Genomic DNA, 23,402 nt, shown 5'->3' on the forward strand with positions numbered 1-23,402 from the left:
ATACATACATATACATACATACATACATACATACATACATACATACATACATACATACAGACATATATATATACATACACACACACATATACATACACACATACATGCATACACACACACACACATATATACATACATATATGTATATGTATATATATATACATATATACATATACATATACATCTATATATATATATATACACACACACACACACACACACATATATAAACAACAAGAAGAAAAGACTGAAGAAATAGAAGTGCAAAGTGATATAAGGAATATGCTCTTGAAATTTCTCCTAAGATTTTGAGGTATGTGTAGAAGAACCATTCAAAGAAATAGGTTCAATTGGAGACACAAAATCAAGGTGTTATCACAAGAAGTAAAGCTACTGAAGAATATGTGAACCTATGCATGATTTCAGAAAGAGAGCCAAAGATAGCAAAATAATCTTGCAACAATCAACATTGGATAGGAGCTATGAAAAAATAATTGGAATAGATTGAGAAGAATTAAACTTGGGAACTTGTCCCAAGACCAGCTGACAAGAATGTGATAGGAACTAAACGTGTATTTCAAAACAAATTGGATGAATATGGACACATAGTAAAGAATGAGGCAAGAATTGTATGTAAGAGCTACTCACAAGTAGAAGAAATAAATTTTGAGGAAACTTATTCTCCTATGGAAAGAATGGAAGCCATGAGAATGTTTTTGGATTTTGCGGCACATAAGGATTTCAAGGTTTATTAGATGGATGTGAAGTCTGCTTTCCTAAATGGATAATTGAAAGAAGTGTATATAGAACAATCAAAAGGATTCAAGCTATCATACACTCTGGATATGGTCTGAAAATAAAATAAGGCACTATATGGATTAAAGTAAGCTCCTAGAGCTTGGTATGCAAGGCTTGACAGGTATTTTCTTAAGAAAATATTTCGAAAAGGTACTGCTGACAATAATCTCAATTTTAAGGTTAATCAAAATGAAATCTTGATTATAGTTGTTTATGTGGATGATTGTAGGAAATGATGGTATGTGCAAAAATTTTGCTGATGAGATGTAAGAAGAGTTTGAAATATCTATGATTGGGGAAATGGATTTCTTTTTTGGATTACAAGTTAGTTAGAAGGATGATGGTATATTTATTTTACAATCAAAGTATGGTAAAGAAATGTTGAAGAAGTTTGGAATAGAAAATGTTAAACCAATATGTACTCCTATGGCTACTGGTTGTAATTTGAGCAAAGATGTTGAATCTTTGAAGATTGATGAGAGAAAATATAGATCAATGATTGGAGGATTATTGCACCTAACTACTACCAGACTGAATATCATGCATGTTGTTTGTCTCATAGCTAGATTCTAGAAAGATCCTAGAGAGACACATGTTTCTATTGTGAAAAGAATTTTAAGATACTTAAATGGAACATAAGACTATGGACTATGATATGCTAGAAGATCCGACTTCTCTCTTATTGCTTATACCAATGCAGATTGGGTTGGTTGTGTGGATGAGAGGAAAGTACAAGCTGGGGTGCATTTTTCCTTGGACCCTAGTTGGTTGCTTGGTCAAGTAAGAAACAAGATTTGAAACATCTTTGTTTATTGATGAAGCTAAATATATTGTTGTTGCATCTTGCTGTACATAAGTATTATGGATGAAACAAACTTTAAAGGATATTGGAATATTGTTTGATGAGCCAATCTCTATATTTTATGACAATACTAGTGCAATAAATATTTCTAATAAATCAGTATTAAATGTTCAAGGATGAAACACATTTCAATCTAGTATCTCTTCTTGAGGGATAAAGTTTTGGAGAACATGGTGAATCTTGATTATGTACCTACAAAAGAACAAATAGCTGATATCTTTACTAAAGTCCTCTCCAAAGATACTTTTGAGTATCTCTGAAGGATATTTGAGGTTATTGTCCCTCCTTTTCTAAACTAGATGCATATAGAGGTGTATTAATCCAGTGAACTTCATGAATATTATTATTCTAGACTAATGATTGGGGCTTCCTCTTAGGGAGAGAGAAATGTAGTTCTGAGTTATTTTTTGAGGGGTCGAGTAGAATTGTTAATGTGAGGATCCAGTTAACACTGAGAGGGGAGGGGGGTGAATCAGTGATAATAGTAAACTGTAAACTTTCACCAATCTGAACAATACTTCACAAAACAATTCATAACTAGTATCGTAGCTTATACAGTCTCCAAAATAGATTTACCAAACTAATACCGATATCTACTTACGTGTTCATCATTAAGAAAATATAATAAAGACATCAAATGAACAACTTAACAATCCATCCACAATATGAACACTAGGATTTTTCACATGGAACCCCAAATGGGAAAAACCATGGTGGGAATTGGTACCCACAAAATATGCACTCTTTCAGAATGCGCCTTGTTAGGAGCCTAGACTGGTTAGGAGCTTTATAACAATGCCTAGTTAAGAGCAGACCTTGTTAGGAGTCACCTGGTCAAGGGAATTTACAACTTAGCTCTGTTAGAAGATTTACCCTATTAGGAGTAACTTCGATTGAGGATTTAAACCCAAATTAATGATCCACCCGGTGAAGGGATTTACAAGTTCAGGCTTGTTAGGACCTACCCAATTAAGGGATTTTACTGTTGCTACAACTATTAGGAAACAACAGATAAAATATCTGGACTCCACACTTCATTGCTTGCTATTATAGATCCTTGTCAGCTCCAATCTGCTTCTCCCATGCAGACATCTCAATCTAGTTTGACACACACATACACACTTCTCTGATCACTGACACACCCAACCTTCTCAAACTTGACCTAAATATATTTTACAATTAGGTCCGTTACAAAACCCTAACCTACAATGAATCTACATCATAGATCATATCAGATCATTACAAATCATTATAGATCATCACAAAAAATTACAAGACAATTACAACTGTTGAATGATCATAACTCATCACCGCACATTGATTTGATAAGCTGTCAAACCCTTTAAACATCCTGCTAAGCACTTTGCTGCTTCCCAAGAGATTCGATCCTTGTATGCACCAAAATAACATCTTGTCTCTTCACACAGATTCTGACATGTCGTCATCAAATTATGAACATGAAAAGAATCACCGCCAAACCATAAATCATCACCGGTCAAAGATCTTGATACCGGTTCTCAAACCTTAGCTGATTATACAACAGTCAATAAAAAACATGACTTCCAGTTCTCCAAACATGATTTAGTTCAATTCATAGACTCCTTATGATGTCATAAGAACACATTCCAAACTGCAACACTTGACTCAACACAGATCACTACCGCAACCATCTCCTTCTCTGTTCCTGCTTACCGGTTCACTGTCACTAGGCATTTTTTCTTTCCAACTTAATTCAATTCAATCCTTTACTGGTTAGACTTAACCAGTAGACTTAGATGACATACCAAGCATAAAAAAACATGGATAGATATGGCTGCCATCAATGACAACACAATTAATTGATTATCATATCATAGTTATATCATCACCAATAGTGCTTTACCAGTACAACATCATCTCCATCAGTTATGCCAACATGCCAACAATATCCCCCTTTGGCATTGATGAAAACACCAAATACTGCAACATCAAAATCTCATCATGAAACCTATTATGTCTCCAACATCTTCTCCTTGGCTCTTTATTTCTCTTCTCCTCTTATCTTATTTCTTCTCCCCCTTTGACAACAATGCCAAAGGTGTAAAGGCATCTTTTGTCATCATCTCAACTGCTCCCCCTAAGGAGTAGTCTACTTCTCATCAATCCATAGTGAAATATATTCAATGAGTCCACTGGATTGATGCATCACCAACATCCTAGGTGATATTGGGTAGGGGTATAACCCCTATTTTACTTCTAAGATATTCAAAGGTAGCCTTAGGTAACTTATGAACATGAAAAGAATCACCGCCAAACCATAAATCATCATCAGTCAAAGATCTTGATACCGGTTCTCAAGCCCTAGCTAATTATACAACACTCAATAACAAACGTGACTTACGGTTCTCCAAACATGATGTGGTTCAAGTCATAGACTCCTTATGATGTCATAAGCACACAATCCAAACTGCAACACCTGACTCAACACGGATCGCTACTGCAACCATCTCCTTGTCTATTCCTGCTTACCGGTTCACTGTCACTAGGCAGTTTTGCATTCCAACTTAATTAAATTAAATTAATTATTGGTTAGACTTAACCAGTAGACTTAGATGACATACCAAGCATAAACAAACATGGAAAAACATGGTTTCCATCAATGACAACACAATTAACTAATCATCATATTATAGTTATATCATCACCAAAAATCCATCAATATATCATCATCAACAATCCTTTACTGGTACACCATCATCTCCATCAGTTATGCCAACATGCCAACAAGAATGCGATAACCATTCTTGAGTTTGTTCCTTTGTCCTTGATATAAAAGGGGGAGAGATTGAGAAGTTTGGAAAAATGTTAGAGTGTAGTTGACAAGGGGGAGAATAGCATATTGGAAAGCATTGAAAATTTATATGAGTTGTTGATATTGTTGATTTGGTTGATGTGTTTCCATCAATGAAAAAGGGGGAAATTATTGTAAGTTTGGGAGAAATGAGCTATTGGTATGTTGTCATTGATGCTAACATGCTTTGGTTGTCATTAGTGACTAGTTGGTAGAGTTGATGTTGAGTTTCCTATGCAGCCGTGTTGAAAGATTTACTCCACATTTCTTCTCTATTGTATATCTATTCATGCGGTTTACATATGTTTTTAAGAAGTATTTAGATGTGTTAGATTCAAGATTTGGTGCTTTGGATTGCAGTGATAAGGAAGTTGTGTTCACTAGTGTATGACAACATTTGACAGTGTTTCTATATGAAATGCATGCTCCACATTTCTCCACTTTATGGTTTTTGGTGTTGCGTTTTTGGAGATAAGTTGTAATGTCCTGAACTTCATTCTCTTCAGTTGGCATGATTTATTGGGCTTTAGAGGCATGGTTTCAAAGTTTGATGGTGTGTACTCTAGGTTTGGCCAACCTTAGGTGTTTACACTTCACATTGTTGCTTTGATTATTATGGATCCATATGTAACATGTATGATGTTTATTTTGGTTTCAGTTATGATGTGTTGTGGTTCACTTTACATTCTTTTCTAGTGCCAAAATGTTTAGTGTTGAGATAGTTTGAATTGTGTTCAGTTAAGATGCTTAGCCAACCTTGGGAAATTTTGCATATGTAAGGATGATATAAATAAAGGATAATCTATTGAGGATGAAATGGGCAAGAAAGTGTGATTTGTGGAATATGCGTATCAACATATGTGATGAAGGTGTGTGAAAGAGGATCTATCTCCTTGATTGTTTAAATTGGCAATAAGTTTTGATTGAGTTGGTGAAAAGTGTTGAGTAGTATGGACTTTCATGTGTCAGCTACCAGAAGTGGTAAGCCTAAGATATATATAGATCATACAGTTGCAGAGGTATATAAATTGTGGATTCTCTCTCTTTTATTATTTTTTATCTAGGTAGTGAGTCCTTTGGTAGTGAGCCCTCTGTTAGTGAGCCTTTCTTTCTTTCTTTCTTTCTTTCTTTCAAGCAATGAACCCTATGGAAATGAGCCTTTATTTGTAAAAAATACATTAACTGGTGTCACCCTAATAGGTGTTAATATATTGAGAATAACATTCTCCGTGATTTTTCCCTTAACATGGTTTTCAACATCAAATATGGTGTTTCATTGTGTATGATATTGAATATTCCAGACAACTGAGAGGGGGAGGTGAATCAATTGCCAATTAAAATCTTTTACTTATTTCACAGAAATAGATCAAGTAAACAAATTAATGATTACTTAACCATAAACATATATAAGCATGAAAGAGCACACATATGAAACATGCACAATAAATACTAGATTTTACATGGGAAACCCAAGAAGGGAAAAATCATGTGCAGAGAATGCTAATTCTCAATTATGAAACACCTGTTAGGGTGACACTGATTAAGGTGGTTTTTACAAAGGGTGGCTCACTACCAGAATGCTCACTGCAGGTGGGCTCACTGCCCAAATAAAACTTCTAGAAAAAGAAGAGGGATCACTTCCTAGAAGAAGAAGAAAGAAAATAATCCACCACTATAGCACAACTACCACAAAACTGCAATGCCGGAAGAAACCTTTGGCTCACTGCCTATGGTACCAAACAACATCAACACACTACCACACTGCTCAACCACAACCAAACACAACCTAACACAAATTCACACCAAAAGGAGATAGATCTTCTTTTCAATCCACTTACTTCTATATGATCTTCATTATAATCATCCTTATTTATACTCATCTCTTGAATTAGGAATCTCCCAAGTTGGCTAAAAACAATTCATCAAAACACAATTTGAAATAGGTCTTCACTAAACATTCCCACAATGGAAAGTGATGATAAGTGGACCACACCAAAATGCACTACATTGATCAAAACAACACATTATCTATACACCAAAATCACTGAAGAAAAAATGCATCATTCAAGGTCAACCAAACCTAGAATGAGCATATCCACAACCATGACTTTAGTGCACATCATCACATCCAGAATCAAAGACATGAATATAATGAATCCAAGATATCATCATCAAAATTGGAAATGCAGAGAAATGTGAAGCACTGCAAAGACTATAAAATAAGAAATGCGAAGCACTGCAAAGACTGTAAAATATTATCATCATTGAGAACACTTCCAAAGCACAACTTTCAGAGCACTAGATCATAAGCATGACATCCCAAGGCAAAATCCAACAACATACCAAAGTCAACACAAAATAAATATGTTGACATCAATGAAAACCATATTGACACACCATCAAATTCATATTTGTAACATATGATGTGTTCTTCTTTTCATGTTCTTTCATGCTCATATCTTTCAGTGGATTAAGTGATAAAGTTAAGTTATTGTGGATTTGTTTTAAAGAAAAGTATTTTGAAGTTGTTTGGGCAATTGATTCACCCCCCTGTTGGCAAGAGACACTATTATGGAAGAGATAAGTGCTTGAGGATTGTTTAGGGGTTGTCATTGATGGTAACTCATATCAGATGTGTTATCCAGTATATGCAAATTCATTCTACCAGAATTTCTAAGCCTATTTTGCTTAAGTGTAGAAAGTGAAACACAATGTTCAACAGAGTATGAGTACATTGAATAGAACTCAATTTTGGGTGCACATTTTGGTTTTCAGTGGAAGATGTGGTTGATTCGATGATTGGAATTTATTTGTTCGCAATCCTATCTTTTAGTGCTAATTCTTGTGCAGGTTTAATGATCTGGTATCCAACATTTTAGGAAGAACAAATTTATTTTGGTGTAGCGTGCTATGTGGAATCTTCAGGATTATTTTGTTGATTTGTGTCATGTTCGAGGTTGTCGTGATGACTTATGTGAAGCTTATTATCAATTTGTTTTGGTCCGCATGTATATTTGTAATCGGATTGAGCCGACTTCTTATTACACGTTTCAAATTTTGTGAATATGTTTGTGATGAGGAGGTAGAGATGGAAGATGGTCTTCTTTGAGGTTGGTGGGCTTTTGTTCTCAATGTGCTTTCCAAATCAATCCCTAGGTACAAATGGGATTCTTCTAAACCTTTCTCCTATCTCCTCCTCTCTATTCAACACTGCTTGAACCCTATTGTATTGGACATCACTCCTCCTTACCTTCCATTCTAAGGCATTCAAGTCTGAAATGAGGTCCTCTTGTGTGTCACCAAAAATGAATAAGTTTGGTTGTCCAACTAGCTGAATCTCCTCTCTTCCAGGAATGGGCAACTGTTGGAGAACCATGATTTACCTAACCTTGTTTGCACCTTTAAGGATTTAAATCATATTAATGTGTTGACTGAGCATCTAGACATGCCTGCAAAGTGTGATGACTGTCCTTCACCTTTCAAGGATGAAAATTTCCAAGTTGGATGCAAGGAGCGTTGAAATACTCAAGGCAACTTTCTAGGTTCAAATGGTCATTTTGATCGAATGACTCAATGTAATGCTATAGATATTGTAGTAGGGTGTCTCAGGTCTTTACTCATCAATTTTGATGATTTGAAACAATCAATTGCTTCTCCTTCCTTACTGATTTCATGAAATGGTCAAATTTGCTCCAAAAAGGCTACTAGAATTAGCCCTAGTTTTTAATGAAATTTGTTCACCCTGCTCAACCTGCTAAACTTCATGACAAACCCTTGAAGATGTGGTCATTTGATGATGAAATCTCAAGGATTTTTTCTAGGGCAAGTACTGTACGGACTGTTTGAGGATTGTCCCACAAAATATGCACTTTTCAAGTGTTTTTAAGGGTTTTAGTGAGGGTTTGCAATTTACAAGTCTTCCTCATGATAGTAGACCAATTTAAATGCTTCAAATCTTGCTACAACATATAAAAAACACTTCCAAGGATTCAAAACTTATCTGAGCACACTGTCATTTTATCAAACAAGTACCATACTGCTGCATTTACTCAGAAATAAGAGTCTAAAGACTAGGACAATGATGTTTTCAAGGTTTTGCATACTTTGTTAACATTAATAAAACAAATACAATGAAAGTATATAACATATGAATGCAACAATGTCTTGACAGTAGTTGGAGCAACCTGCAAATAAGTAGGAAAGGGTTTTTTTCATGACTGTTGGTCATTTACCCGCCTTACTGCACTTTTACAGTCTTAAAACTGTGACAACTTTCTTTCTCTGTTTTGACCTGCTTCTTCACTCTGTCCTTGGCCTGCAAGAAGGTGTTAATGGTATGATAGAACAATGCATATAACCTCTTCAAAGATCTTGAAGGTTTGAATACTTAAAGGATGACAAAAATCATGACAGCATTATAAGACTGTGACAAAGGAAACACTTTTCTAGGATCCTTATTTAGGTCCTGTACAATCAGATTGTGTACCTTGTCTTCTTAACATTGAAAAACATTTGCAAATACATTTTCATGATGCATGAAAGAGGAATACATCATTTCCATACTATCCATTTAGAGAGGTTGGCAATGGGGATCTAACAATGAAACAGTGACTCACTGTTTTGCAATCTGTTTTACACCTTTTCTTCTTGCATCCAACCAAGTCATGAGAGAGACAAGGATGGTAAAATACAATTAAGACTCTTTCCAACTTAAGTCTCCTTCAACATATCAAAGTACCATTCAAACTACTATAAGGATACCCAAGCCAAGTTGCTCACTCCACATACTTGCCATGGGTTTACAAACACCTGTGCATAGTTAGAAAAGGAAAATAGATGTATGATACAGTATGTACAGAGGGTCCAACAAATTTCCTCAAAGCCATGGATGAAAAGACCTTGAAGAAACTAGTTGGACCATGAAAGACCTTCCATTTGAACCACAAAACAATGCCTTTCCTAAGAGTACTTCAAATAAAACTTGTTCCAATCACTAATAAAACATTAAAGGAGATCACATCAATCAAAAACAGGAGCAGTACGGACACATGGAGCCATGGTACAGACTGTACTCTCAAAAGTGCAGGAAACTAGTTAAAACTCACAGAAAATAAGAGCAAAACAAGTATTTTTCTTACTTTTCCAATGTAAACTGCACATACAATGATTGGAACATGGTTTTTATACACGTGCCAACTTTTTGAAGCCTTTGTACAGATAGGTATAGGCTGGAACTAACCAAAACCACCAAAAGTCATTTTTTGCACTTTTTGACAACTTTTTGACAACTTTTGACAACTTTTGTTGCTCAAAAAGTTGCATTTTGACTTCCGGTGACTTGGAACTCAAACCAATGACTCAAAATAATTGGAAAAACTAAATAAACATGCTTCAATGCCTTTCAAGGCTTTACAACATAAAAAATTCAAAAATGCTCATTTGGACCCAAAATTAACAGTTTTTGGCCCACTGAGAAAAAAACAAAAATCTTGGAAACTCTTAAACACAAATGAGTTCCAAGCCTTATTAAACCACAAAAAAAACCTATTAAACCTACTAGAAGTATAAAATAAACACACATGCTTAATTTGCAATAAAATGTTATACCTGCTAGGATTTGAGCATTCAGGTGCTTAGGTGCTCCTGCACCAGTTTGAAGCCGACATGTTGGTGATCTAATCAAGTGATGCAAATATATAAGACCAATCTATATGAGAATTTTGGTGATCGATTAGAGTGTGCAAAGATTGAATGAGTGGTAGTGCGTAGTTTCACTTGTGCTATTGTTGGATTCATGCTCTAGTATGTGATAGAGAAGAGTAGAATAAAGCAGTGTGCTAGAACAGTGGAAGAAGACCTTTTGTGCTTATCCAGAACTGCATTTTGGCATTTGTAGATGCTATTCATCACTTCAGACAATTAGTTATCATTTGCAATAATTTGTAGAGTCCTTTGGGGGTTGCAACTCTCTTCCTTGTAATTGAGAAGTGAGCTCTAGGCAGTGTGCCTAAATGCATGTGCATTCCCCTTGTAATATTATTTTACTCCTGATCACAGTATTATAATATTGTGGGTCTCAATCTACCATGGTTTTTCCCTTTCCGGGTTTCCACATAAAAATTCAAGTGTTATGGTTTTGTGGTTGTGTGTGTTAAGTTTCTACATTTTACTTTCATTATTTTGCATCTGGTGGCTTAAGAATCAGTTAAAAAAAAATACAATTTGCAAAACACTGATTCACCCCCCTCTCAGTGTTCATTGATTCCAACAATTGGTATCAGATCGTAGTTCCTCTGAGGAATCCTAATAGCTTGAGGAAGATCCAAGAGAGAGAATTAATGGACTTTGGTTTACAAAAGCAACTCACTGTGGCACTTGAAGATCTAGATACAACAAGAAATGAAGTAAATAGCCTGAGAAGAAATTTGAGTGATGTTGAAGACTTTATTGAATCTTTGAAGGATAAAGTGAACACATACAAAGAAAAGAGAAAGGAGCTTATGGACAAACTGAGGGAGAAAGAATACCAAAGAATTGATGACCAAGCCTTAAAAGATAATACAAATGAGTGTGAAAAACTTGCAAAAGATAATGCAGTCTTGAAGAATGAAATGCAATTCATTGTGATGAAGCTAACAATAGCGATTGAAGACATGAAGAAGAATGAGGAAAGCTTGACTCAATCACTAAAGGATTGATCTGATGAATGTTGCAGACTAAATCATGAAAATGACCTACTGAAACTTGAGTTGATACAATTGAGGAATAATGAGAAAGAGTGAGCAAGAGCTTGAAAGACAAATCATAATTCTGAGAGATTAACTTACCACTACTAATGAGCACAAAGAAAAATAAAAGCTAGCTTAGCTAAGCTAGATGAGATGCTACAAAGTTAGAAGAATAAAGGTGATATGGGAGGACTTGGATTTGAAAAAGGAGAAAGCTTCGGATCTGGTCAAATCAATGCTAAACCTCAGAGGAACAAGAGATATCCGGTAAGGCAACCTATTGCTTATAAATTCAATGGTAAATGCTTTGTTTGCAATAAATTTGGTCATATGGAAAGTCAATGCAAAAATAGGGCAAATCAGAATAATTTATCATTCTCCGGACAATGTTTCAATTGCAATAAATATGGTCATAAGTCAGTTGAATGCAGAAGTATGGAAAATAGGAGAAATGTAAGATGCTATGCTTGTGGAAGATTTGGACATACTGCTAATCCATGCAGATCAAAGGAGATCAAGGTAATTTTAGGCCTAATTAGAGAAGCAACATTGTTTGCTATGCTTGCAACAAATCTGGTCATATCGCAAAATTATGTAGAATAAAGAATGTGAAAAAGAATGCTCCGATAAACAAGAACAAATCCGATGATAAGGGAAAAGTGAAGGTTGAAGAGATAAGAGAGCAGTAAAAGAAGAAATGGGTCAAAAATGACGATTCAAATGCACTAGACGAGTTCGCACCTGATTCTGGTGCTGGAACCTCATCTGGTAACTAAGGCACTTGGCCTTAGGGGGAAGCTTTTCATGCAGATCTTTAAAACCCCCTGTCTTAGATCTGTAACTTGTTGCGGGAGGTTACAGATGGTTGTCAATGATTGTGTAGTAAATCCTGAAGGATCTCCCAAAGACTTCATGCCAATTTGTGACTCCAGAATAATATTCATGAGATACAAAGCATCTAGTAGAGTTAGGGTTGAGAATTTATTATACCTAAAATTTAGGTATGTGACGAATAAAAAGGTGATTTAACTTTCATTTCTCACATTGCGTTCGAAGTGAAAGAGAAGGAGAGCTTGGCGAAGAGATTGTGAAGTGAACCTAGAGCATTAAGAGATTCGGCGAAGATTTCTTACATCTAGTTGAAGACAAAAGGGTATTTTTTAGAGTTCAATAACTTCCTCTGTTTATAACCTGAAATTGATAATGACATCATCTAGTGTGGTGACTACATTGGTTGTTGATATAGCTGATAGGGAAATACCTAAGTTTAAAAAACACCCATACAAATTGATGGAAGATGATCCGCAAGGGGCCTTTTCGACTGTTCCATATGGTGTTTTGCATGTTGAAGACATTAGGGCATATATTCATTGCAATTTTGAAGAACTTGGTAATGATGAAATGCTGAATCTTTACACAAAGCACATGGTAGATGGAATGGGTAACCTTAAACCCGAATTTAAATCACTCCAAGAAAAGGGTTTCATTCAATTCGTGAATTTTCTGGTCTTTGACAAACTTGAATGGGTCAGATTCATTCTAAGAAGAGTTCATGGCAAGTTTATATGGCTTGACATGCCACACAAGATCACAAAGTAAGCAATCAAAGTCATAACATGATTGAATGCAACCAATGTAGTTCTTGCCCTAAGGAATGTGAAGAACACAACCGTGACAGAGTCAACCAGTTCTGAACATGATAGAAGATCCATGACAACTAGTGACATTATTGAACATAATGTTAGATTTGCATCCATGGTAACGAGATACAAGGTCTATCAGTCCAATAGAGATAACTCGGTATTTGGTATGACCATTTACGCTTCTTTTAAAATTCTTAAGGAAGATAAGCTATATGATCTATGCGAGGTTCTCCAAAATGAGCTCTTGAATAATCTGAAGAGGATTAAGCAGGATAAAAAGAATATCTTCAAGTTTGGTACCCTGATTATCTGCTTGTACTTGTGTTTCATGGATGAGGGCCCCGATGTAGGTAAAGTTGAATGAGCCTATGATAGGCCGGTGGTAGTACAAATAAAGGAAACTCTAAGTGGACTGGGTGATGCACAAGCTCAGAGAGATACTCTGTGGGGTTACTTTAAAAATTTCCAAGGCATGATGCAGAGCAGGGAAAGGATCTAAAGAAATTGTTGAAAAGTATGAAGACACCATATGCTTCATGGTGGAAATTGATCAATGCTTGATGGAGGTTATCGAACCCAAGATAGTTTGGATCATGCCCATGGGGTATGAGGTTAGTGGTGACATTCTTAATGCATATGCTCAACACCTCTTGAGAAAGCCGGTAGACACAAATGAGGAAAGGTTTGGTACATATAAGGAGAAAAGCTTGAGTCTGCATTCTCAGTTCACCAAACCTGGAATGTAGAGGAGAATAAGGAAGGAAGTGGAACAACTAGTGAAAGACATGGGAATGACAAAAGAGGCATTTCAGAGATCCCGAGAGAAGAATATCCTGAAGGAAGAGGATATGGTGAAACCTAAGAAGACAAAACTGGAGTCTCCAAGGAAGCCAACACCTTCCTCTGGTGCTCACAATCTTGTCCCTTCAATTAAGCCTCAATCAAAACCATCTAATGGAGCTGAGAAGAGGAAGAAAGGGAAACCTGAAAGAGTTTATGCAACAACCACTATGGAAGAGGAGACTAAATTGGATGAAATAGTGAGGGAAGTAAAGAAGAATGCTACTACTGCTAGGGTTGTGAAGATGCAATCCTCCGGTGGAAGTCAAACTAGTAAGAAGCCAAGAGTTGAAGCTGATCCATCTGACATAACTCTTAAGAAAGTCAAGTAAGCAATAACAGAATAAGGTAGCCTTTAATTGCTTTCACAATTTTATGATCGTTTGGATGAGAAAGGGAAAAGATCTCTAGAAGAAGCTACTATTGTATATCTGAATAAGTATTGTAGGGTGCTTATTGAGATTACGTTTGAAATACCTAAGAGTCTATATGATATTTTGGATATGAGAAAAGAAGAAGCAAGAATAGAAGAGGAGAGAATTAGGGAGTTTGAATTTGTACAACTCTACCCGATGATTGCTAAGACAAAAGTTGATAGAATACTTAAGGAAACTAAAGAAAGATTTAGAAGCAAAACCCGTGTAAATAAAATAATGATTGGTAAGAATGCTAAGGTTCACAAGGAGACACAAGAAATTTTGAGAGAAATAATTAAGAAATATGGTTATGATGTAGTTCTTGAAAGATCTCAGGGAAGTGTTCATAAGTCTGTTCCGGAAGTCCTTGGGATGCCATCCCTAGGAAATGAACCAAAAATTGCAAAATCGGATTTACAGACAACTGAACTTGTTGTTGCAAATGATATTGATGATGATTGGTGGATTGTAGACTCCAGTTGAGTAGTTTAGGATCCTCCAGTAATGAATGTTGATTCAAAGAAGATTGCTAAGGAGGTTGGTGATGAGAAGGCAGGTGATGCATAAATGGGAGAGAAGGAGAAATATGAAGGCAAGATTGAATAGGTTCTTGTGGCAAGAGACACTGTGGAATCTGACAAGGGCAAGAAGATTATAAGTGACATTAATCTCATCCAAGGGCCTATCAATGTTAATTCATTATCTCCTATGCAAGAACTGAAGTTTGTAGCTCTAGCTCTAGAAAAATCCAGTGAAGATTTGTTGAAGTCTCACTCTGAAGACAACGAGCTTATATCTTTGGCCATAAGTGTTGTTGAGAAAATTTTGCTGACATTCAAGCAAGAAACACTTGACTTGCCCTCCGATAAACTAAGAAGTATCCATAAGGTAGTAGATTCTCATTTTGAAACTTTAGAGAAAGAGACAAATATAAAAGTTTTGAACCATTTTAATGCTATGAGGTTAAGGACTGTTTTGAGAATGGTTGAAGGTGATAGGGTTAGTCTAATAACCAGTGTGAAGGGCATTTAGGAGGTATGGAACGAAGGGGAAAAAATCTACAAGTCATGTCTTCTATTGCTGAAGTTCACTATAAAGCTTGACAAGAAAATCAAAGAGTGTGAAGGTCAACTGGCTGGTATATCTCAGTCCTATTCACCCCAAGCCATTTTTGCAAGTAATTAAGAAGTTCAAGTGATGTCTTTACTAGATAAAATAAAGAGCTTAAATCAAGAAAAAAGATAGAGTAATTGGTAGAGTGGGAGAGCTGAGAAATATGATCACTCCCCGATTGGATACTCTTTTGAGCAGTTAGCAGGATGCCTTGAATGCGTTGAACAAGAGTATTCCTTCCAATCTCAAAGGAGTAGACATGCATGCATATCTATTTAGTGCTATAATAAACATTCTGGAGAACCTAAAGAAAGGTTGGGATGACCACTTTCAGTCATTGAGGACTATTTTTGCAGACATTTTCAACTTTTTGTAAGTTACTGTGTATACTCTTGTACATACAATTTTGAGCAGATATCTGCCTTTTCCATTGATGTCAAAGGGAGAGAGAGAAGAGTGAAAAATGTTGTATATTCTTAGACGGAGGTTGTGCCTATTGCATTTTTGGAATTTTTAAATTTAACAGTGCTTGACATTTTTGGTTTGACACTTAGTCATTTTTCACCAAGTGTTGCCATTAATACCAAAGGGAGAGATTGTTGGCAAGAGACATTATTCTGGAAGAGATAAGTGCTTGAGGATTGTTTATGGGTTGTCATTAATGACAAATCAGATTAGATGTGTTATCCGATATATGCAAATTCATTCTAATGAAGTTCTAACCCTATTGTGCTTAAGTTTAGAAAGTGGAACACAATGTTCGGTAGAGTATGAGTACATTGAATAGAACTCAATTTTGGGTGCACATTTTTGTTTACGATGGAAGAGGTGGTTGATTTGATGACTGGAATTTCTTTGTCTACAATCCTAGCTTTTAGTGTTGATTCTTGTGCAAGTTTGATGATATGGTATCCGATATTTCAAAAAGAACAAGATTATTTTGGTGTAGCGTGTTATGCAGAATCTTAGGGATGGTTTTTTTTATTGATTCCATGTTCGAGGTGGTTGTGACGACTTATGTGAAGTGTAATATTAATTTTTTTCTATCCACATGTACATTTGTAATCAAATTGAGCCAACTTATAGTTACACGTTTCATATTCCATGAGTATGTTTGAAGCCGACATGTTGGTGACCTAATCAAGTGATGCAGATATATAAGATCGATCTATATGAGCATTTTGGTGATCAATGTGAGTGTGCAAAGATTGAATGAGTGGTGGTGCATAGTTTCACATTTGCTATTTTTGGATTTATGCTTTGGCGTGATAGAGCAGAACAAAATAGATCATTGTGCTAGAATAGTGAAAGAAGACCTTTTGTGCTTAACCGGAATTGCATTTTGGCATTTTTAGATTCTATTCATCACTTCAGACAATCAGTTATCATTTGTAATCATTTTTAGGACAGTGAGTCCTCTGTGGGTTGCAACCCTTTTCCTTGTAATTAAGTAGTGAGCTCTAGGAAGTGTGCCTAAATGCATGTGCTTTCCCCTTGTAATATTATTTTACTCCTGATCATAGTTTTATAATATTGCGGGTCTCAATCCCACTATGGTTTTTACCTTTCTGGGTTTCCATGTAAAAATTCTAGTGTTATGGTTTTGTGGTTGTGTGTGTTGAGTTTCTGCATTTTACTTTCATTCTTTTGCATCCAGTGGCTTAAGAATTAGTTAAAGAAAATTACAAATTGCAAAACACTATTTTACCCCCATCTCAATGTTCATTGATTCTAACACCCCCCTCCTCTCAGTTGTCTTGTGCATAAGAACGTTCAACAATTGGTATCAGATCATTGGTTCCTTGGAGAGATATTAATCGCTTGAGGAGATCCTGATGATGCACAAACTGACAATCCCTATGTTTGATAGATCTGACTATGCTTTCTGGAGAGTGAAGATACAAGGTTACTCGATTTCTCTTGGTTATGAATTTTTGAACTCTATTACACAAAATTACATGAAACCAACAACTGGGTTAAGTTGAACACTTTGGACGAGATCATGCAATTTGAAGATAATGAAAAGACAAGGTTTGCTATATTTAGCGCTCTTTCTAAGGCTGAATTAACAAAAGTCGTATCTTAGGAATCTACTCATGATGTTTGGAATAAATTAGAAAATACTTATGAAAGAGATCGTATAGTCAAAGAAGTTAAGTTGTAGAATGGTAAAACTAAATATGAATGCTTGTGGATGGAAGAAGAAGATAATAAAGCTAGCTACCTGTAGAAGATAGATGATGTTGTAAATGAGATCATAGGTCTTGGTGGCAACTTGCTGAAAGATAAAGTTGTTAAAAAGGTATTCAAAACTCTTACTAAACCCTATAGCTATAAGGTTTCAAAAATAGAAGAATCACAAAATTAGAATAAGTATACTAGAGAATACTTGTATGGCTCATTACTTGCTTTTGAGATGAGAGAATTTGGTACTACCAGTGCAAAAACAAAAATTTCATTTATGGATACTAAATCAATAAAAGACGAGGAATCTGATGAAGAAAAAATGGATGAGAATTGAAGCAAACTTTGAGAGAAGAATGAAGAAAGGAACCAGAAAGTATAAAGGTAAGTTTCCCTATGTTTCAGTTGTGGAAAGATAGATTAGTATGCTTCTAGATGTCCTAATAGAATTTCAAATCAAAAGAATAAGGAAAGAAAAGGAAAGTTCAATAGGAAGGTGAAAGGAAATACAAGAGAAAGGAAAGAAAAACAAAATCCAAGTAAGTTTATTGATGAAGTAAATGTTACCAAGAGAAATGTAGAAACCTTGGAGCAATCAAACGAATGTGAAGAAGGAGGCACAAGAACTTTTGAAAGGGGAAAAGCAAAGAAAAACCCCTTGTGTTATTGTGAATGAGGCAATGCCTAAAATGAGAGAGAGAGAGAGGGAGCAAGAAGCTCTTTACAATATTGTCATTAAGAAGAAATGAGAGAGGAGACATCTCTTAAATAGAGATGGGGAAAGGAGTTACAAAGTAACTCCCAAATATATGAATGCCGCCATTCATAAAATGTGTGTGCCATGTGTCCATATCCTCTTAAGGAGGAAATCTAATATTCCTTAATAAAGAAAAATACAACAAATGACTTGTTCTCACACATGTACTAGAGGACAAAATACATGTAGGGATTCCAAAGGAATATCCCAAACTAAATACAAATAAACCTAAGCCAAGTAAAGATTAAATATTCTAACAAAAGGCTTATTATGTTAAAAAAGATGCTAGTATTTTTGATGATGAATCTAATTATGAAGAAGACAATGAAAAAGATGCTAATCCTAGAAAAATTGTGAAGGAAGAATCTCTAGAAGATGCTACTAAAACTGAAGGTACTGTTGTATCTTCTTTTCATGCTAGAAGAGACAAAGGTGAATGGATTATTGATAGTGGATGCTCAAATCATATGACTGGTGACAAGAGTAATTTTGTAAAGCTTGAAAAATATGATGGAGGTGTTGTTAGATTTGGAGATGAATGGACAACTAGCATAGTTGGAATTGGTTCTATCACTTTTGATGGAAAACATAATATTTACAATGTTTTCTATGTTAAAGCCTTAAATCATAATATTTTAAGTGTTGGCCAAATGAGTGGAAATGGATATAATCTTGTTTATAAGGATGATGGGTGTGAGATCAGAAAAAAGGTCTAGAACTATTATTACAACATGAAAGAGGACAAATGAGAATGTTTATCAGTTGAGGATAATTGACAGATATTGCTTGATGGCATGACACCTGAGAGTGTGTCACATTAATTTTGATAATTTGGCAAGGATTAGTTCAATTTAAGATGTGATATTTTCCAAAGATTACAAAGATTGCTTATGCTATCTAAAAAGAATGTCAAGTTGGAAAACAAACAAGGAGAAATTTTAAAGTTAAGAAAAATTCTTCTATTGGGCTATTGGAATTAGTGTAAACTAATCCTACTGGTTTGACTAGATCAAAAAGCAAACAAGGTGATAGGAATTTGTCTATAAAATATTTCAGAGTATTTGGAAGTATACGTTATATAAGAAGAGATAAAGAGAATTTGGGAAAGTTTGACATGAGCTGATGAAGGTATATTTCTTGGATATTCTAGTATAAGAAAAACTTACATATGTTATAACAAAGGAATGAGAAGAAATGTTGAAAGCACAAATGTGAAAGTTGATGAAGATATTTTAAAAAATATAGTTGTAGAGAGATAAACATGAAGAAGAAAAAGATGAAGAAATAGAATTGAGGAGTGTTAAGGAAGATTCTCTAGAAATTGCTCCTAAGACTCTGAGGTATGTGTAGAAGAACCATTCAAAGAAATGGACTATTGGACACAAAAACAAAAATGTTATCATAAGATGTAAAGTTGTTGAAGAATAGGCAGACTTATGCATGATTTCAGAAACAAAACCAAAGATAGTAAAAGAAGCTTGTAGAGAGATCAACATTGCATAAGAGCTATTAAAGAAGAATTGGAACAGATTGAGAAGAATTAGACTTGAGAACTTGTCTCAAGACCAGTTGACAAGAATGTGATAGGAACTAAATGGGTATTTCAGAACAAATTGGATGAAGATGGACACATAGTAAGGAACAATGCAAGACTTGTATGTAAAGGCTACTCATTGGTAGAAGGAATAGATTTTGAGGAAATTGTGGTAAGAATGGAAGCTATTAGAATATTTTTGGTTTTTGTAGCACATAAGGATTTGAATTGAAAGCACAAATGTGAAAGTTGATGAAGACATTTCTAAGAATATATTTTTAGAGATGAGATTGAATCAGATGAGTCTATCGATTAACAACAAGAAGAAAAAGTTGAAGAAATAGAAGTGTTGAGTGTTAAGGAAGATGCTCTAGAAATTACTCCTAAGACTCTAAGGTATGTGTAGAAGAACCATTTAGAGAAACAGATTATTGGAGACAAAAATAAAGGCGCTACAACAAGAAGTAAAGCTATGGAAGAACAAGTGAACTTATGCATGATTTCAGAAACAAAACCAAAGATAGTAAAATAAGCTTGTAGTGATCAACTTTGCATAAGAACTATTAAAGAATATTTGGAATAGATTTAGAAGAATCAGACTTGGGAACTTGTCCCAAGACCATTTGACAAGAATGTGATAGGAACTAAAAGGGTATTTCGGAACAAACTGGATGAAGATGGACACATAGTAAGGAAAAAAGAAAGATTGTATGTAAAGGCTACTCATAGGTAGAAGGAATAGATTTTGAGTAAATTGTGGTAAGAATGGAAGTTATCAGAATGTTTTTGGCTTTTGTGGCACATAACGATTTCAATTGAAAGCACAAATGTGTAAGTTGATGATGAAATTTATAAGAATATAGTTGTAGAGATGACATATGAATCAGATGAGTCTATCAATAAACAACAAGAAGAAATAGACGAAGAAATAGAAGTGCAGAGTATTAAGGAAGATGCTCTAGAAATTTCTCTTAAGACTTCGAGGTATGTGTAGAAGAATGATTCAGAGAAATAGATTATTGGAGACAAAAACAAAGGCATTATCACAAGAAGTAAAGATGTTAAAGAACATGCCAACTTATGCATCATTTAAAAAATAGGACCAAAGATAGTAAAAGAATCTTGTAGTGATCAACATTACATAAGAGCTATTAAAGGAGAATTGGCAAATATTGAGAAGAGTTAGACTTGGGAACTTGTCCCAAGACCAATTGAAAAGAATGCGATAGGAACTAAATGGGTATTTCGGAACACATTGGATGAAGATGGACACATAGTAAGAAAAAATGCAAGACTTGTATGCAAAGGCTCCTCATAGGTAGAAGGAATATATTTTTAGGAAATTGTGGTAAGAATGGAAGCTATCCGAATGTTTTTGGCTTTTGTAGCACATAAGGATTTCAATTGAAAGAAAAAATGTGAAAGTTGATGAAGATATTCCCAAGAATATAGTTGTAGAGATGAGATATGAATCAAATGAGTCTATCAATAAACTAGAAGAAGAAAAAGCTAAAGAAATAGAAGTACAAAGTGTTAAGGAAGATGCTCTAGAAATTTCTCCTAAGACTCCGAGGTATGTGTAGAAGAACCATTCAGAGAAATTGATTATTATAGACAAAAAATAAGGCATTATCACAAGAAGTAAAGGTACTGAAGAACGGGCAGACTTATGCATGATTTCAAAAACAAAACCAAAGATAGTAAATGAAGCTTGTTGTGATTAGAATTGCATAAGAGCTATTAAAGAATAATTGGAACGGATTGAGAAGAATCAGACTTGGGAACTTGTCCCAAGACCAACTGACAAGAATATGATAGGAACTAAAAGGGTATTTCAGAACAAATTAGATGAAGCTGGACACATAGTAAGGAACAATGCAAGACTTGTATGTAAAGGCTACTCATAGGTAGGAATAGATTTTGAGGAAATTGTGGTAAGAATGGAAGCTATCAATTTTTTTTTGGCTTTTGTAGCACATAAGGATTTCAAGGTTTATCCTATAAATGTGAAGTCTACATTCCTGAATGGAGAACTAAAATAAGAAGTGTACATATAGAACAATTGAAAGGATTCAATCTATCAGACACTCTAGATATGGTTTGCAAATTGAAGAAGGCACTGTATGGATTGAAGCTTGCTCCCAGAGTTTGGTATGTAAGGCTTGATAGGTATTTGTTGAGGTAAGGATTTCAAAAAGGTACTGCTGACATTAATCTCTATTTTTTAGGTTGATGAAAATGAAATCTTAATTGTAGTTGTTTATGTGGATGATATCTTCTTTGGACAAAATGATGGTATGTGCAAGAAGTTTGCCGATGAGATACAAGAGAAGTTTGCCGATGAGATACAAGAAGAGTTTGAAATGTATATGATTAGGGAAATGAATTTATTTCTTGGATTACAAGTTAGTCAAAAGGGTGATGGTATCTTTATTTCATAATAAAATTATGTTAAAGAAATGCTAAACCGATATGTACTCCTATGACTACTAATTGTAAGTTGAGAAAAGATGTTGAATCTCCGAAGACTGATGAGAGGAAATATAGATCAATGATTGGAGGATTACTGTACGTAACTCTTACTAGACCAGATATCATGCACATTGTTTGTCTTGTAGCTATATTCTAGCAAGATCCTAGAGAGACACATGTTGTTGTTGTGAAAATAATTTTCAGATACTTAAAAGGAACATAAGACTATAGACATTGGTATCCTAGAAGATATGACTTCTCTCTTATTTATTATACTGATACATATTGGGTTGGTTGTGTGGATGATAGGAAAAGTGCAAGTGGGGGTGCATTTTTACTTGGACCCTGGTTGGTTGCTTGGTCAAGTAAGAAACAAGATTCAATATCTCTATCTATTGCTGAAGTTGAATATATTGTTGCTACATCTTTTTGTATATAGGTTTTATGGATAAAAAAAACACTAAAGGATATTAGAATATTATTTGATGTGCCAATTTATATCTTTTTATGAAAATACTAGTTCAATAAACATTTCTAAGAATTAGGTATTGCATTGTAGGATGAAGCACATTGCAATCTGGTGTTACTTCTTGAGGGAGAAAGTTTTGGAGAACGAGGTGAAGCTTGATTATGTACCTACAAAAGAATAGATTGTTGATATCTTTACTAAAGTGTTCTCTAAGGATACTTTTGAGTATCTCTGAAAGAGATTGGGAGTTATTGCCCCTCATTTTCCAACTTTTGATGCATTTAGAGGTGCGTTAGTCTAGTGAACATGAATATTATTATTCTAGACTAATGATTGGGGATTCCTCTTAGGGAGAGCTAATTGCAATTGTGAGTTTTTTTTTATGGAGATGAGAAAAATGAGCTAACAATTTTTGAGTTTGTGCCTTTGTCCTTGATGGAAAAGGGGGAGAGAATGAGAAGTTTGGCAAAATGTTAGTGTAGTTGGAAATAGGGAGAATAACGTATTGGAAAGCATTGAAAATTTGGTATGAGAGCTATTGCTATTTTTGGTGTCATTGATGTGTTTCCATCAATGACAAATGGGGGGAGATTGTTGTAAGTTTGGATAGAGTGTGTTGTTGGTGTGTTGTCATTGATGTCAACATGATTTGGTTGTTATTAGTGACTGGTTGGTAGAGTTGATGTTGATTTTCCTGTGCAGTTGTGTTGAGAGATTTTCTCCACATTTCTTCTATATTTCACATCTATTCATGCA

The sequence above is a fragment of the Cryptomeria japonica genome, chromosome 5 (genome assembly GCF_030272615.1).
Source record: "Cryptomeria japonica chromosome 5, Sugi_1.0, whole genome shotgun sequence".
Classification (NCBI taxonomy): Eukaryota; Viridiplantae; Streptophyta; class Pinopsida; order Cupressales; family Cupressaceae; genus Cryptomeria; species Cryptomeria japonica.